Source organism: Toxorhynchites rutilus, chromosome 1 (genome assembly GCF_029784135.1).
Source record: "Toxorhynchites rutilus septentrionalis strain SRP chromosome 1, ASM2978413v1, whole genome shotgun sequence".
NCBI lineage: Eukaryota > Metazoa > Arthropoda > Insecta > Diptera > Culicidae > Toxorhynchites > Toxorhynchites rutilus.
Window position 1 is genome coordinate 24,785,338 of NC_073744.1, and position 15,361 is coordinate 24,800,698.

Sequence of the window (15,361 nt, forward strand, 5' to 3'; positions counted from 1 at the left end):
CCATTTTTTTTCACATTTTTTTCAAAACTGTAGATTCTAGTCGGGAGGTACACAGTTAAACTGAGAGGACCGTGCCTCTGGACGCTGAAGCTCGAAAGTCCACAGCGGAATCTCTTTTGGAAGCTAGTTGAAATAGTGAAAAGAACTGATCATTTACTATTCGATGAGCCGGTAGGAAAATACACGCCGCGACAGAAGCGAAGTGCGAACACGTGCGCCATCCTTAATTTCACGCCGTCACAGGAAATAAAACCCTCTTCCGCTGCTAAGGTTGTTGATATTGCTGATCCTGATGTTGCTACTACTTTGCTACTACTATTTTTTCTGCTTCTACTAATTCAGTGCTATTCACTAAGACGCGACGCGAGACAAGACAGACTTATTGTTTTTACTATTAAACGGTTTAAAAATTACCTTAAGTGTCGACCGGTTTCGAGCGCGAAGCTGCCCATCTACGGGACAAATTTATTCATTCAAAAATAGTGATTTCTAAAACCGGACAAACCTTGATCATTTTTCGGACAAACCATGATCAGAGGTGGACAAACCACGATCGTTAAAAAACATAAAAATTGTTTGGATAATTTAAACGCTTTATGGTATCATTAGCAACTAGAGTCTTGGGGCTTTTCAACAAACCCAAATTCGTCTCGATTATATGTGATTTTCATCAAGAAAAATCGATTTGCATTTACTAGTTGCATGAAAACATCCTAAATTGGACAAACCAAAATAATTTACCCTATTTTCATAAAATCTCTTTAGTGTTCTCAGACAGTGTCCATACTATAGCTGCTACAGTCATTTGCTTTGATTTTTCTTAAAGGAAGAAACTGAGAGAGTAACAAATCTGGTTCTCGATAAAGGAATAATTTTTTTGCTCCGCAAAAGGCCTGATTGTGAACCCCATCGAGATGGTATCCCTATCAACAAATGACCATCCGTTTCGTGCTGCCACCCTGCGTGGATCCCGGCAGGCAACAGTTACGGCAGTGAAGAGAACGGCAAACGAACTTGTTGTTCATTCGAATTTGGAATCAATTTGTCAGAGAGTGTCAGCAGAAATAGGACTGTCCCTTCCCGAAGCGGATTTTCGTACGCCAACATCATAATTCACTGGTGTCGAATTGGAACGGGGATGGGGATCTGCACAGTTGAACAACATTGGTGGAAAAAAATGGATTGGATGATTTCCCGAAGCACCATTACGATGAGCCCCATAGCCAAGATAGCCTCCGATCCACAATATGTTCTTCCAATGTCCCAATGCGGATTGAGTAATCCATTAATTTTACACCTCGACTCGAATGGGATACGTTCCAAAGTACACAGACGAATTTCCTTTCTAATTTTTTTCGATTTTCCTTTTCTCTCTGAATAGGTCGGTCGGTCGCCGGGAAAGGCAGAGGTGAAAATTCAATTTATTTGTCATTTTTAGATCCCATCAGAAGTTTCAATGTACGGCGCGACATAATACGATGACGACGACGACAACGTCCTCTACATGGCTCTTCTACCGAACATGTGTTTTTTTGCAGGTGGGATTTATTCGAGAACTTCATCACAAAACAAACACAATATTGATAACTTTCCTGGCAACATTTGACATTCCCCATGTGGGACGAAATGGTGCCGATATCGTGCGAACAGGTTGAATTTAAACGGTGCGGTGTAATCCGATTACCCTTTCATTCCTCGGAGGACTTTCCGGAAATTAAGTTTTGGGGACATTTTTCATTGTCTAGTAGGATTAGAAATTTTAAATGAACCTCCCCTTAAGCTTTTTTCGAACTTTTCGAATAGTCTTGAACTTTTCCGATGAGAAAGCTAATAAGCTTAACAGTTTGCTGGCCAGAAATTCATTTATCCGAGGAAAGAATCATCACCAACTAAGCGTGGCACAACAAAAAATCACAAAATAAACAACTCTTCCGCCAAATTGCGTCTATTCAGTGAGATGAATACACACTCAAACACCGTCCCACGCTGTGCAGCAAAAAAAGCAACAAGTCAGCCGGACTCAATTGAAGCTAATTTTCGCCCGGGGCCAAAAGCTTTATCGTCCCCTCCTGCAATTAGCTCGAGATTTTCAATCTAATTAATTTCTCCTTTCAAATCACCCACTTGAAGAAGCACTTCCTCCTGCTGCGAGTCGCCCGCCGAGGAGTAAAAGCCGCGTTGATAATCTTCGTGTTGGGAGGAAAAAAATTAAATGCGCCTGAGATGAAATTTTAAGTTTACTTACGAGTGTCCCTCGTCCTCGATATAACTCTATCCGTTGGTCGGATTCCGAGCCTGCGCTGGAAGACTATGGGGACGTGATGGCTCGCTAAATTAAACGCTCAAGTAAACAGAACGAGAAAAGAAATTCAAGCCACTCTGCTCAGTCTATTTGATCCTGAGAAACGATTCCTTTTTTGCTGCATTTTGGAAGCCAAGTACTTGTAAACAAACCACACAACGATCAGATGAAGGAGTCTTATCGCAATAAACGCTCGAACATGACCGAACAGCATTCCACATCCCCTCCCCTCCCCATCGTTTTTCACATGATTGAAGTTAACTTCAAAGCTTTATCGAAGGATAACCACTGTTTGAATGCTTTACCCACACTCCTTCACTCGCAAAGTGCCTACACGAGGAAGACGAGAATGAGTTTGTCTTACGCCTTCGGAAAAAGATCCGTGAAAGGAGCAACTTTGTCCTGGCTCCCGATGCCCGAGAAACATAATCGTATATTCACTCTCGGTTTAGTGAAGTGATTCATTGATTCCGCCCAATGCTCCTTGCCTTTTATCCTGCTTTCAGTTAGGCGAATTTTATGGAACACTAAATTACTGAACGAACGAAGTCCCGAGCCCGGAGCCGTTGTTTCAATGATTCGCCTTTTTCCTCCATCCTTCCACTCCCCACTCGTGAAGCACATAATGAAGATGTAATCAAGTGGAAAAAGTGTATCAAGGAATCATTTATGGGAACGAATGAATAAAACTTTACGAGTTATTTATGGAGCTCGCTCGGGGAAGGCATCGACGCCCGGAGGGGCGAGAGGCCGAGTGAAATTCTTCCTAATATGCTGGGCGGTGTGATGATACTTCCCGGAAACAGGCGCTCCGATGAGAGACGCAAACCAAATGCTGCGGTATATTAACGGCAGCATTCGGCAAGATTGATAATGATGATTACGTCAAATGTGCGGTTTCGAAATACTCCAAGTAGAAAAATTCTCGTTCTTGTGGGAAACCGTTAAGACCTGGGCGTATTAAATGCAACGTTATTTATGTGGTATTGAATTTACACCTCCTGGAATATCTTCCAGGTGAATAAAGTTCTAGAGAAAGCAACTAAATCAATTCTTGAGACCCCTCCTATGAATCTTTGATTTTCATGCCATCTTACTGAGTTTGTTTTGGTTTTCTTACGAGCTTTTTTACGAGCGGAGCGAATGGTATATTTTCCATAAGCTTCTATCTCCGGCCTCCACCTCCTTCATGAGTGGTTGCCGCCATCAATAGCTATGAAATCCTAGATGTCATATTCAATATCCTAGATGACCCGATGGAAGAACCGAGATTAATAATGTCAAAAGGATTAGAGATATGAGATGTACTTCCGTAGCTCTTTGCGAAATTTGGCCTTTCACGCTGTTACTTTTTGTATACATGAACTTGTCTACAAACTGAGTTTGATCTTCATTTAATAATTTAACCGCAAGCTGAGCCCCACAAGAAACTCAAAAACGTCGCGTTGGGCGACGAACGTGTTAAACATGAGAGCGGGTTTCGAACACGACACAGAATTCAGATACGAAACATCACTTATGTGATGGGTGCCTCATATTACATAAAGAGTGTATAAAAAAATATCGTAACATATACGATATTTTGCGTAACATATATACAAATATAACTCTGACATATTTTGGGCACTGTACCTTCCTTCTTGAACTTGGTTTTAATAGTTGCCCAGTAACGTTCAATTGGCTGGGGACAGTTAGGTGGGTTGAGGTCTTTTTCGACGAACATGATGTTGTTTTCCGAAAACCATTGCAGAGTGGATTTGGCATAATGCGCCGATGCCAAATCCTATCAGAATAGAGTAGGAACCTCGTGCTTTCTATAAAGTGGAAGCAATCTCTTCTTCAAGCATTCTTCCACATAAATTCGAGTATTTATAGTCCCTTTTATGAAAAAAGTTAACGATCGCATGCCACACGTGCAAATGGTATGCCAAACGAGCACTTTTTGGCCGAATTTGTCCTTCACAACAACATCCGCAAATGGTACACTTTCTCCAATCGATTTGGTATAAAATTGAGGTCCCGGCAGCGTTCTGGAATCTTCTTTGACGTATGTTTCGTATGTTTATTCGAACAATTTTTCATGTTTTCTGTTGGAGTATCAACCTGGGTTCCACCAAAAACCATGAATAATAATAGTTCAATCAGAGAAAAAAAAATCCGTATCGACATTTTTCAATTGTCACAAACAAATCAATAGTGGTTATCACGACAAAACGTACTCACAATAGGCCAAACAATGGCTTGAAAGCAACGAAAAACCATTTTTCCAATTCACTTTCCCACCGGATCACTATTTGTTTACCCAATTCATGAATTGTCTCAGATTTCTTCGGATGTTTTATGATAAACAGAAAGTATATAACTATTACACATGAATTGATCCTTGAAAAAAAATTTATACAAAAATATACCACTTTGCCAAAAATCTAATTTAATTGCAAGTATGAGACCAATCCTAATATTCTTGACTTCAAAATGGAGCACACATTAAAAAAAATAAGCCACGTGTTACATGCTTTTTCCTTGTAAATGACATATGACATTTGAATGACAGTTTTCTACAAGTGTTCCCGCTATATTCATCCGTTCCGTTCAAACCATTCTGCACTTCATTCGTTTCCAAACAATTCACTCACAACCAGTTCGTATGGCAAACTGATTGTTCGTTTACTCGTGTTGGCTAGCTACAGCCAACAGTAAAACCTGTTTTGTGCGGTTTTTTTGTGCGATTGTTTTTGTGCGATTTTTTCTGTGCGGTGTATGAAAAGAAGCATATTTGACAAAGTTATCGTCCATTTAGTTTTTTCGATGGTTTATATGCATTTTAGTGCGAAAAAAGCATATTTGCGTCTCAATTATCCACTTCTGCAATCATTCCCTTCCTCTCATCAAATGCTCTAAGTTTTTACATGACATGATTTCTAACAGCAACACGTTTTGACATGCAACTAAAAGCACAAAACAGCCACGCGCAACCGAAAAGGCAAAGTGTCCCATCGCAAAGTAAGGAAACAAAAGGAAATTGAACGATGAATGGCGTGGATTTGATTTATTTTCTTGAGGAAACCTTTTTTTATGCGGTCCCTATCTACCGCACAAAAAAAAGTTTTTTTCAAAATGTGTACCGAACACGATTTTTTAAAGCTGTTGGTGAAGTTTTGCACGATTTGTTTTTATGCGACTTTTTTTGAGCGGTCCCTATCCCCCGCACAAAAAAGGTTTGCCTGTAGTTCTTTCGTACTGTTCGCGGTTTGCGGTTTGTCCATCTATGGACGCTAACGCCCGAATTGTATGCAAACATGTTGTTTGTTCCTCTTTCCACGCAGCGCAAGCAGCGAGTAAAATCTAAAAATACACATCTACTTTATCCGATAAATTGTCAACATAATGACGTAGGACTGCATCCAACAGGACTATAGGGGGTAGAATGAAAATCTAAACACTGCACATATAGCAATCAATGAATGATTCTGAACGCCTATAGCTCGGCCATTTCTTAATCTATAACGTCTATAACGTTATAGAAAACTATATATTTTTTGAGATAAACGATTGAATAATTTTAAAATGGCAAGCATTATTCAAACGCGCTAAGTACCACATTCTGATTAGCTCAATTTGTGCTCCGGTAAAAACGGGTAACTAGAGTAACAGCAGAATACAATTTGAATACATCAATACCAATGATATGCTGATATCCGTGACCGGAATAAATCGCTGCAGTAAGCAACTTAGACAACAGCTTAGAAAAAGTTGGGCCTGATTCTCGAATACACTTCACGGTGTAAACGAAATAAACGGCACGCCATTGAACTACGTTTTACGAGTTAGTGAAGTGTCGAAGATAATGATGAATTTTCAGGCAGAATGAGCACTTTTCAAATAAAAAATCATTAATGAAAATTAACTTCTTCGTATCAAACTGGTGTTTAATGTGAATGTGAAACTTTGTTTTCTTCATGAGGTATAATAATCTCATACAAAAATTTCATCTGAAGATAATTTGATATTATAATGATAAGTTTAGTGGGAAACTAATCTCGTATCCAGATGTCGACATCATACCGTTGTCATCGCGAATACGTTTCATTCCGTTTCCACCGTGAAGTGTATTCGTAGTGTATTCTAGAATCAGGCCCGTTGTGACAAGTCACTTGCTAGCTCTCGCTGTTTGTCGAAGCTTGCCTCCGCCCACGATATTACTAAAATTTAAAAAAAAAGGGAAAAACACACATTCATAGGAAAAAATAAATAAAAAGCTCAATAGCGTCCTTCGCATAAAATTAATAAAAACTATATACCTATAATTTCAATAAATCAAACCTAATGAAAATTAAATGACAGATTAAAATAAAATAGCTTTTTAAGGATTAAAAAGACTGCACATAGTCATACACAACACGAGTTAAGGTTTATATACAGCACGAACAACATTACACGACACATTAAAACATCGCTGCGGTTGGCAGTACTGAGGGCGATGAAAACAAATCCGGATTTGGCAGGCCGTAAAAGGTTCCGGTGAGTTCGAGCTGCTCTTTGTAGATTACTTGTTTGTTTTTATTTACAATTTTAACAGAAAGTCAGCTAGATGTACACAGTGAGTAAGGTATTGATACTCACTCATATTCACAAGTTTGTACTTCATTAAAATTTAAAGTAAAAATGTAATTTATCAATTATACAGTGTCCGTCTTTCCCGGCTTTCCCCTAAAAGGTTGATGAAACGATTGACGAATTTACGTTATATTCACAACCAGATGGCGCAGCGAGTAAAATGATGATGTTTTTTTAGTATGAAATTCGTTTGACGAATTCACGCAAAGCTGAATCAGCTCATTCGACATCTACATCAGAGCTCAGAACCACAAAAGTGAGGGTGTTTGTTTAATTTTACGCACTGAAAAGCAAGATTCGGTTGTGATTATTCATTTTATTTCAATTTAGATTCATTTCAGCCATTGAATGTCGTCAGTATATGGTAAGAAAGTTGGAGTTTTGTATATTTACGATGGTTTCAACACGCGATTTGACCAAAGTCATAGATAATCTTCGAAAATTTTAAGTTTGATAATGCATACCGGTTATTGATACTATGGATAATTGCGATGAAATCGATATCATATTAAATTGGCTGATATCATTGATTATGTAGGGGCCGATACGAGAAGGATTTGCAGTATTTTTAGCGCAAAACACGCTATTCATCGTTTACCTAGTTGAAAAAAAATAAAGTTACAATACTTATAACAAGCCATTCCTCGTAATATACATACCACATTGTAAAATAATGATTTTCTAACCTTTTCAGCGTGGAAAGAATACTTGAACTCGGGAAATTTGAAGGAAAATTCGGATTTTTCTAACAAATTTAAACGAATTTCATATTAAAAAAAAAAACAAACATCATCACTTTACTCGCTGCGCCATCTGTTTGTAAATCTAACGTAAATTCGTCATTTAAGTTTATTAGAAAAATCCGAATTTTCCTTCAAATTTCCCGAATTAAAGTTTTCTTTTAACACTGAAATGGTTGAAAAATCATCATTTTACAATGTGGTACGTATATTATGAAGAATGGTTTGGTATAAGAGTTGTAACTTTATTTTTTTCAACTATTTAAACGATGAGTAGCTTGTGTTGCGCTAAAAATTCTGCAAATCCTTCTCGTATTACCCTTACATATTCTATGATATCAATCAACTTAACATGATATCAATTTCATCGCCATTATACACAGTATGCATAATTTGTATGCATTATCAAACTTAAAAAGTTCGAAGATTACCTATGACTTTGGTCAAATCGCGTGTTGAAACCATCGTAATTATACAAACCTCTACCTTTCTTTCTGACGACATTTAATGGTTGAAATGAATCTAAATAGAAATAAAATGAATAATCACGACCGAATCTCACTTTAGAGTGGGTAGTAATACAAACATCATCATTTCTGTGATTCTGAGCTCTAATGTAGGTGTCTGATTCAACTTTGCGTGAATTCGTCAATTGTGTTGTTCGTTGACGCTTGGGTTATGCGAATAGAATCAAATTGGTTGTCAAAAAGTATCCAATAGAAACGTCAAAAGAAATCCAATAATCAGGAGGGGGAAAAGCAAGTAGTGGCGTCCAAATTGAACCCCTATTGAACTGACAGGAGACAGGAACATATCGAGTTCCCCACTGACATTTTCCCTTTGTTTTCGCATGAATTGGGTATCCCACTGACAGCTCTGCTTGAGATTTAGCTAACGATCCTAGCATCAATCAGAGCACCCGGCTGGAAAAAAGTGTTACTTTTCTTATACAACAAGTTACTTCTAATTCGACATCTAACTAATTGTAAGTTACCTCTAATTCGTCATCTAACTAATTGGACAAAACTGTTATGAGACAAGAATAATTGGACATTTTTGTAAACATCGAGTTTGGGACACAAAATATGGCCACTAGACGTCGACACTGCACCACTGTTATCACGAGTGTCCGACTACATGTCGCAATCGTCTCTAATGTGACACTGAGTGGTACCACGGTATGTCGAATAAGAGGTAACTATATGTAATAATCCACTGTATGGAGAAAGTAATGTTATTAAAAGCAAAAATAATCGAATTAACAAAAATACACGAACTACATTTTTTCATCAAATTATGTTCAAGATCATAATAGCCCAGCTGCCATTTTAGCAGGATCTAAAATTTCAGTTTTATTGTTTTATGTTCGAAACTTAATTACAATTCAATTTTACTTCTCGTCAGATGTTAGCTTTTTTATGATTTTGAACGCTAGAATTATATTATTTGAACTTTTCTTTCAGTTTCATTTCATTTTTCATTCACAACATTTATTACATATGAGTTCATTCAACGGGAGAACATCAAGATCAATTCATAATACATACTTTGGCTCTTGTGCTTAGTTTTTCTCATTTTCCATAGTTGTTTCCGTATTCAATCTGTGCTGTATCGACGATTCAATGCGAAAACGCTCCAAACCGTGGCAGTTAAGTATAACTATTGAAACCGGTAAAGAATTCATATGTTTCGAATAAACGCTTCGTGAATATTCGATACCTTCGTCTTGCAGCTGGGTGTAGCGGAAATCAAGATCAGTGAAAGAAAACCAAGATCAGTGAAGGTTTAAGGTTTAACGATTTGTCAAAATTGCCGCTCGCCGTTACTCGCGTATTGATCAAATTTATTTACAAACATTGATCGTATCTGAGCAGCACATCAACACTAAACATTGATTGCAGTTCAGCCGGCACAGTTGATTGTTATTCAGAACCGGTAGAAAACTGAGCAACAAATGGTGCACTATTTATAGAAACAGGAACAAAGTAAAGTAAAGAGTCTCACTCGATGTGAAATGATTGTGCCAAAACGTACAATATCGAGTCTCTCCCGTGGTGCGCTTGCATATCACACGGCGCTAAGACGCTCGGCAGGGTAGTGAAATTACTCAATTCGTGACCCATCAAAGCGTTTGCATTTGGTTCGCCCTTTTGGAAATTTAATCATACGCGAAGGGATCAAACGACAATAATTGTTTATACTTATGACAAACATACATGACAATTGACAATTGTACTTCGAAAATTGTATGTCTGTCACCATGTACATGAACCATGCAAGCAACTCGGTACAATCGCTGTACCTGTACCGACCTATTTTACCGCTGTACATGGCTACAGTTGTACTGTGCGCAGCGCCACAAATGGTTAGTGGTGGGCAGCATGAACAAACTGAATCAAAACACTTGGTAAATATTTTTTTCATTGACTTTCTCTTGAGTTAATAACTCAGATTGGAAACTTGTTTGTTGTGTTTGATGGTTCAGACGCTAAATAAAAAACTTTTTCATTGAAACATGTGGTGAAAATTGGTCGAATTTTTGATTGTCAGTTTCACATACGGTGCAATGTGCAACCAAAGTATGTCTGTCATGCTACAATGGTACCTGTACAACGCTGTACACGTAAAACGCTAGTACAGCTGTATGTCTGTCCCTGGTATAAGCAACTCTTTACAATCGCTGTATCTCTACCGACCTGTTTCACCGTTGTACATGGCTATAGCTTGTCGATTCCAACTGGGCGCAGCGCCATAGACGGGTAGTGGTGGGTAGCATGAACAAAACGAATCAAAACACTTGGTAAACATTCTTTTCAATAACTTTCTCTTGAGTTATCAACTGAGATTGGGAACTTGTTTGTTATGTTTGATAGGTTAGACGCTAAATAGAAACCTTTTTCATTGAAATATGTGGTGAAAAATTGTCTAATTTCTGATTGTCAGTTTGACATGCGGTACAATGTACAACCAAAGTATGTGTGTCACGCTACTATGGTACCTGTACTACGCTGTACACGTACAACGCTAGTACAGTTGTATGTCTGTTCATGGTCCATGGTGTATTAGATATAATGTTGCTTCAAATACCTTCATCGACGAAATCAAATGTAACCATATCAACGCATGTAACAAAATGCAAATTGTCATTTAGTTTGTGTACAGCGTCATTAAGATCAAGTTTACTTTTTTTGCACTGCGATTTTTGATGTGGATATTCTGTTGTTCAAAGATTTTGTGAGAAATTGTGTGTTGCAAACAGAATTTCTTGTGCCGAAACGTAAACAGTATTGCAAAATACATTTGATGACTCAACTATGGCGAAAACACGGGTGTATGAATGGTATAAGGGATTCAAAGACGGCCGAGAAGACATCAAGGTCGTCAAGGACAACCTTCCACCTCTTCAACTGATGAAAACATCCACAAAATAAAAGGAATGGTGCTCGGAAATCATCATTTATGTTTGAGAGCTAGCCCGTGAAACAGACCGTTCGTCATATTTTGCTTTAAAATATAGAATAAATCGCAGTACGACTAGTGTCAAAAGAGCTCAATTTTATTCGAAAATTTCATCGCAATCAAGTGACTGAAAGCATGCCCGAACGATCAAATTCTGATCCCAGGTTCATCCATTTCATGTTTCCGAAACTCAAATTACCGCTCGTTTTGACAGCATTGGAGACGTAAAAACGAATTCGATGCGTGAACTGAAGACAATTCCTGAATACAGCCATAAAATGTGTTTCAATGACTGGATTGTTCGTTGGCAAAAAAAATATTTCTTCAGAAGGGGCACGACAATTAGAGTTCGTGACCAATTGTCGAAGTGATCACAGCGTCGTACAATTCATGATTCATGATTTGAAGATCCTTTAAACAAAAGCTCAATAAAAGTATGGAGATAGCAGTTGGGTATCTTAAACCTTGGTTAGAGTGCTTTAATTAGGTTGATAAAAACAATGAAGTTTATCATGCATTTTTAGGACAAAATGAGTGCTGAGTGTCATTGAAATTATGTGTTGATTTAGAAATGAAAGTTACACATACGAGGAACACAAAGCTGAGAATGATATAATTAAAACAGACAGCAATTCAATAAACAGAATTAGAAATATGACTTTTCTTTCAATAATCACTTCAGACCTAAGTGGAGTATAAACGCGACAGTTAACATAGAAGTCACTTTCTCGACACCCTTCTTTGCACGCGGGAGCAATCACCGACGGCGATCGTAAATGAAAAAGTAGAAGGTAAAAAATTTGCAAAAAGTTCCATAATTAGTTGTGACAAGTTTTGTGTCCAAGTTTGTTTGCATAGTTTAACTGTGCAGAGAAAAGTCGCACCTTATTACCTGTCCGGAAACAGGGAAAAAGAGCAAAATATAATTGAAACGTTTTTTTTGTTGTCACACCATATCCGAGTGTATACCAGAAAAGCATTGAACGAATACACGGCATAGGTCCTTATACATCATCTCCCCACACAAATTGAACCTCGAGCGACTAAATGGTGGACATAAGCGGTCGATAACTTGTCCAACATCAACCGTCGTATGCGAGGTCCAAGTGAGTATGATATTTATTTACAATTTCCGCCCGGTCATCGTTCATTTGTCGGGATGATAGGAAAGGCCAGCTCTGGTCATTGCATGAATTCCCACCGAGCCGAGAAGGAGGAGATGATGCAAAGGTGCCCAGCCATCGCTCCAAAGCGTATAAATGTTCGAAATTGAAAAACACCACCTCTTCGACATCTGGCCCGGGATGTTCTAACCTGCGGGGTTTGCGGGGTCTTCTTGGTGCCCAACGGTCATTCGGCCGGTCGATCAAAGAGGAAAACGGGAAAATCTGCAATCTATATGTCTCTGTTACCTTTTGGCCAAACGGGCAATTGGGGAAGCATGAAAGGATTCTATTGGTATTGGTTTTTCTTGCTGCTGGACTGAGTTCATTTCAATTTATTCTTGTATCATCACTGACCCGAAAAATCTCTCGTAAGGTTTGTCGGGTCGGTTTTATATCACGGTATAATTCGACAAAGGCCGCGGTTTTCGTCCTCTCTTTTTATTAGACTAATCTTTACAGAGTATCATAGTGGATTTGAAAAAGAATCTGTTGTATTATGAGATGTGCAAACACAAAAAAACGAGTATTCCATCAACCAAATTGTTGCACAAACTAATCATATAATGGTCAGATTTAATATTCTGACAATGTTGAACAAATATAAAACTTAATTTAACATCTAACTATGTGTCGGTGCATCCGTGTGATCCTGAGCCATAGCAAAAAAAATACAATTTAGTTCGTTTCGCAGAGAAGCATATGCCGAAATAGTGCAGCACTGGCACAGTTCCATGCTAACACAATTATGTCCGCTCCCCAACCAGGTAATCCCTTTACAAACATGCAGCTAACCACCCTTCCCACCTTCGCCCGGTTGCCGGTAACAGGAAAATTTTCTCCGAAAATCGCCTGCCAATGTGTATACATTAATCCTATACCTTACATCTCCTGTACTCTTTTTTCTCGTTTCAACGAATTCAAAAGCGAATCAGTTTTTAAATCTTCTTTCGCTATAAAACATACAGCAGTTGGGGGAATTGAATTACATTCATGAAAAAAATATATATCTGAAATATGAATTTTTCCAGCAACAGGACTATATGTGAGATGGGTTCGGCGAATTGTAGAATTTTCATATGATAATTACTTTCCGAGCGAGCAAACTTTTCCTCCCCCCGGCTGGGCCCGATGTATAAATGTGTAATTGGCAAATGAAGAGGAATTTTCGAACCAGACGAAGGAGGCTTATTAGGAAGTTTCGTTCGCTCTCCTAGAAGGAACAAAAATTGGAATAAAAATAACCGAGAAGAGGGATTTTTTCGTGGGCTGCTTGGCGTCTTCTCGTCTGGCGGAAGCCTTCTAGCGGGACATGAGCGAGTTTCTTCTGGGAATGTGAAAAGTGGTACGTACTGATTAGTTAGAGGAAATGAAGAAGGATATAAATTGGCATTTTGAATGTTGAATCCTGAATATGTTTTTGGAGTCTGGTGTAGATGGCATCTAGAAGACGGTTCGCTTTCAGAGTCTAAATGAAATTTTGTTGCGTTTTGATTATGACGGATCAAGGGGAAGGACTTAAATCTCGTTGAGCACTTTTTATGACGAAATGGGTTCCTGAAATGTACTTACTCTTGGTTCTGCCCCGATCGATGTGCTATATTTAAGTTGCAAACATTTGCCCATAAGCACAAAGCTTCGATAGGTCCGTTATATCAAGTAACCCCTATGAATTGTAAATTAATCATTGCTACAAATTTCAGTACACAGAAAAAGTTTTTAAAATGATTTTATTAGTTTTCTCAATATACATTAGGTTGCCAATGGATGTATGGGAAAGAGTCGACTCTAAAATTTCAAAAAGTTACAATAAAATCGTAGGACATATGATGAAGTTGCTAATTGTGGATAATGGAAATCCAACGTGTCCCACGATTTTATTTTAGTCTTATCAATGCCCTAGACTAATGAAGGAGAGGTGTGATAACTACTAACTGCTACTTGCCTAATTATTTTCTAGCTTTCAGTACATTATTATGTTTAATCACAATTAAACCGTTTAACTTAAAAAGTTTTTTTTACTTATTTTATTTTCTAGTTTTTAGTACATTATCTGTTTCGTTAGAATATTTCTCTACAATAAAACCATTGTATTGTATTCTATCAGTCAAATAATTTCATTAGATACCGATGTTGAGTGCATTGCAGAAAATACATAGTGTGTTCTCCAAGTCAAATTCGTTCGTTTGATACACCTCAATCATCCTTTTTTTGAGATGATATGGAATCAGCTATTTTGTAGCGGCGGCCAAATTGGATTTTTCAAGATAAGCAGTTTTAAAATGACAGCAGAGATAAAGGTGTTTTATAAATTCGGTCAGTTCCTATTGGTCAAATTTCTATTAATTTGGGACAACCCTACAAACATACATACAAACAGTTCAAGCTAAATAAAACCGTTTAATAAAGTAATTTGCTATTTTGTGATTGCGGCCTTCTTGGGTTTGGATTTTTCATGATCTGCTGTGATCGACTATTCGCCCTTTTATTTGATACCCATATTAATTGGGATTTGAGAAAATATGTAGCCCGCCATTTGGTAGTTGTAGCCACCTTGGATTTGCATTTACATAAATAACTGTGTTCTACTAGTCGAGCCCTTTCATTTGATACCCATATTAATGGTGTTTTTAATAAATAATAGAATACGGTTCTACTAGTCAAGCCCTTTCATTTGATATGGTTTTGAGAAAATATGTAGTTCGCCATTTTGTAGTTGAAGCCATCTTTGATTTGCATTTTTCGTAAATTACTGCCGTGAGTCCTAATAATTGTTTGCTAATCCACGGAAGAATGTTAAGTAGTATTGTAGTATTATCGGGTTGATTGATTTCGGAGGAGTTCTCTCGATTACCTTCACAGGGTTCCCAAGACTCGCCGTCATCGCGATTAGATGTCTATAAATGGTACACACGATAAATGGCGGAATATATATCGCGGAACTGATTGGTTTTAGAGAAGTTATCTTTGGGAAACCTTAGAAGGTAACCAAAAGTTGTCGTGATCAGATTTGTATAATACGTACGCACGATGAATAACTGAATATATCGCCGAGTCAAATGACTTTAGAGGAGTTCTCT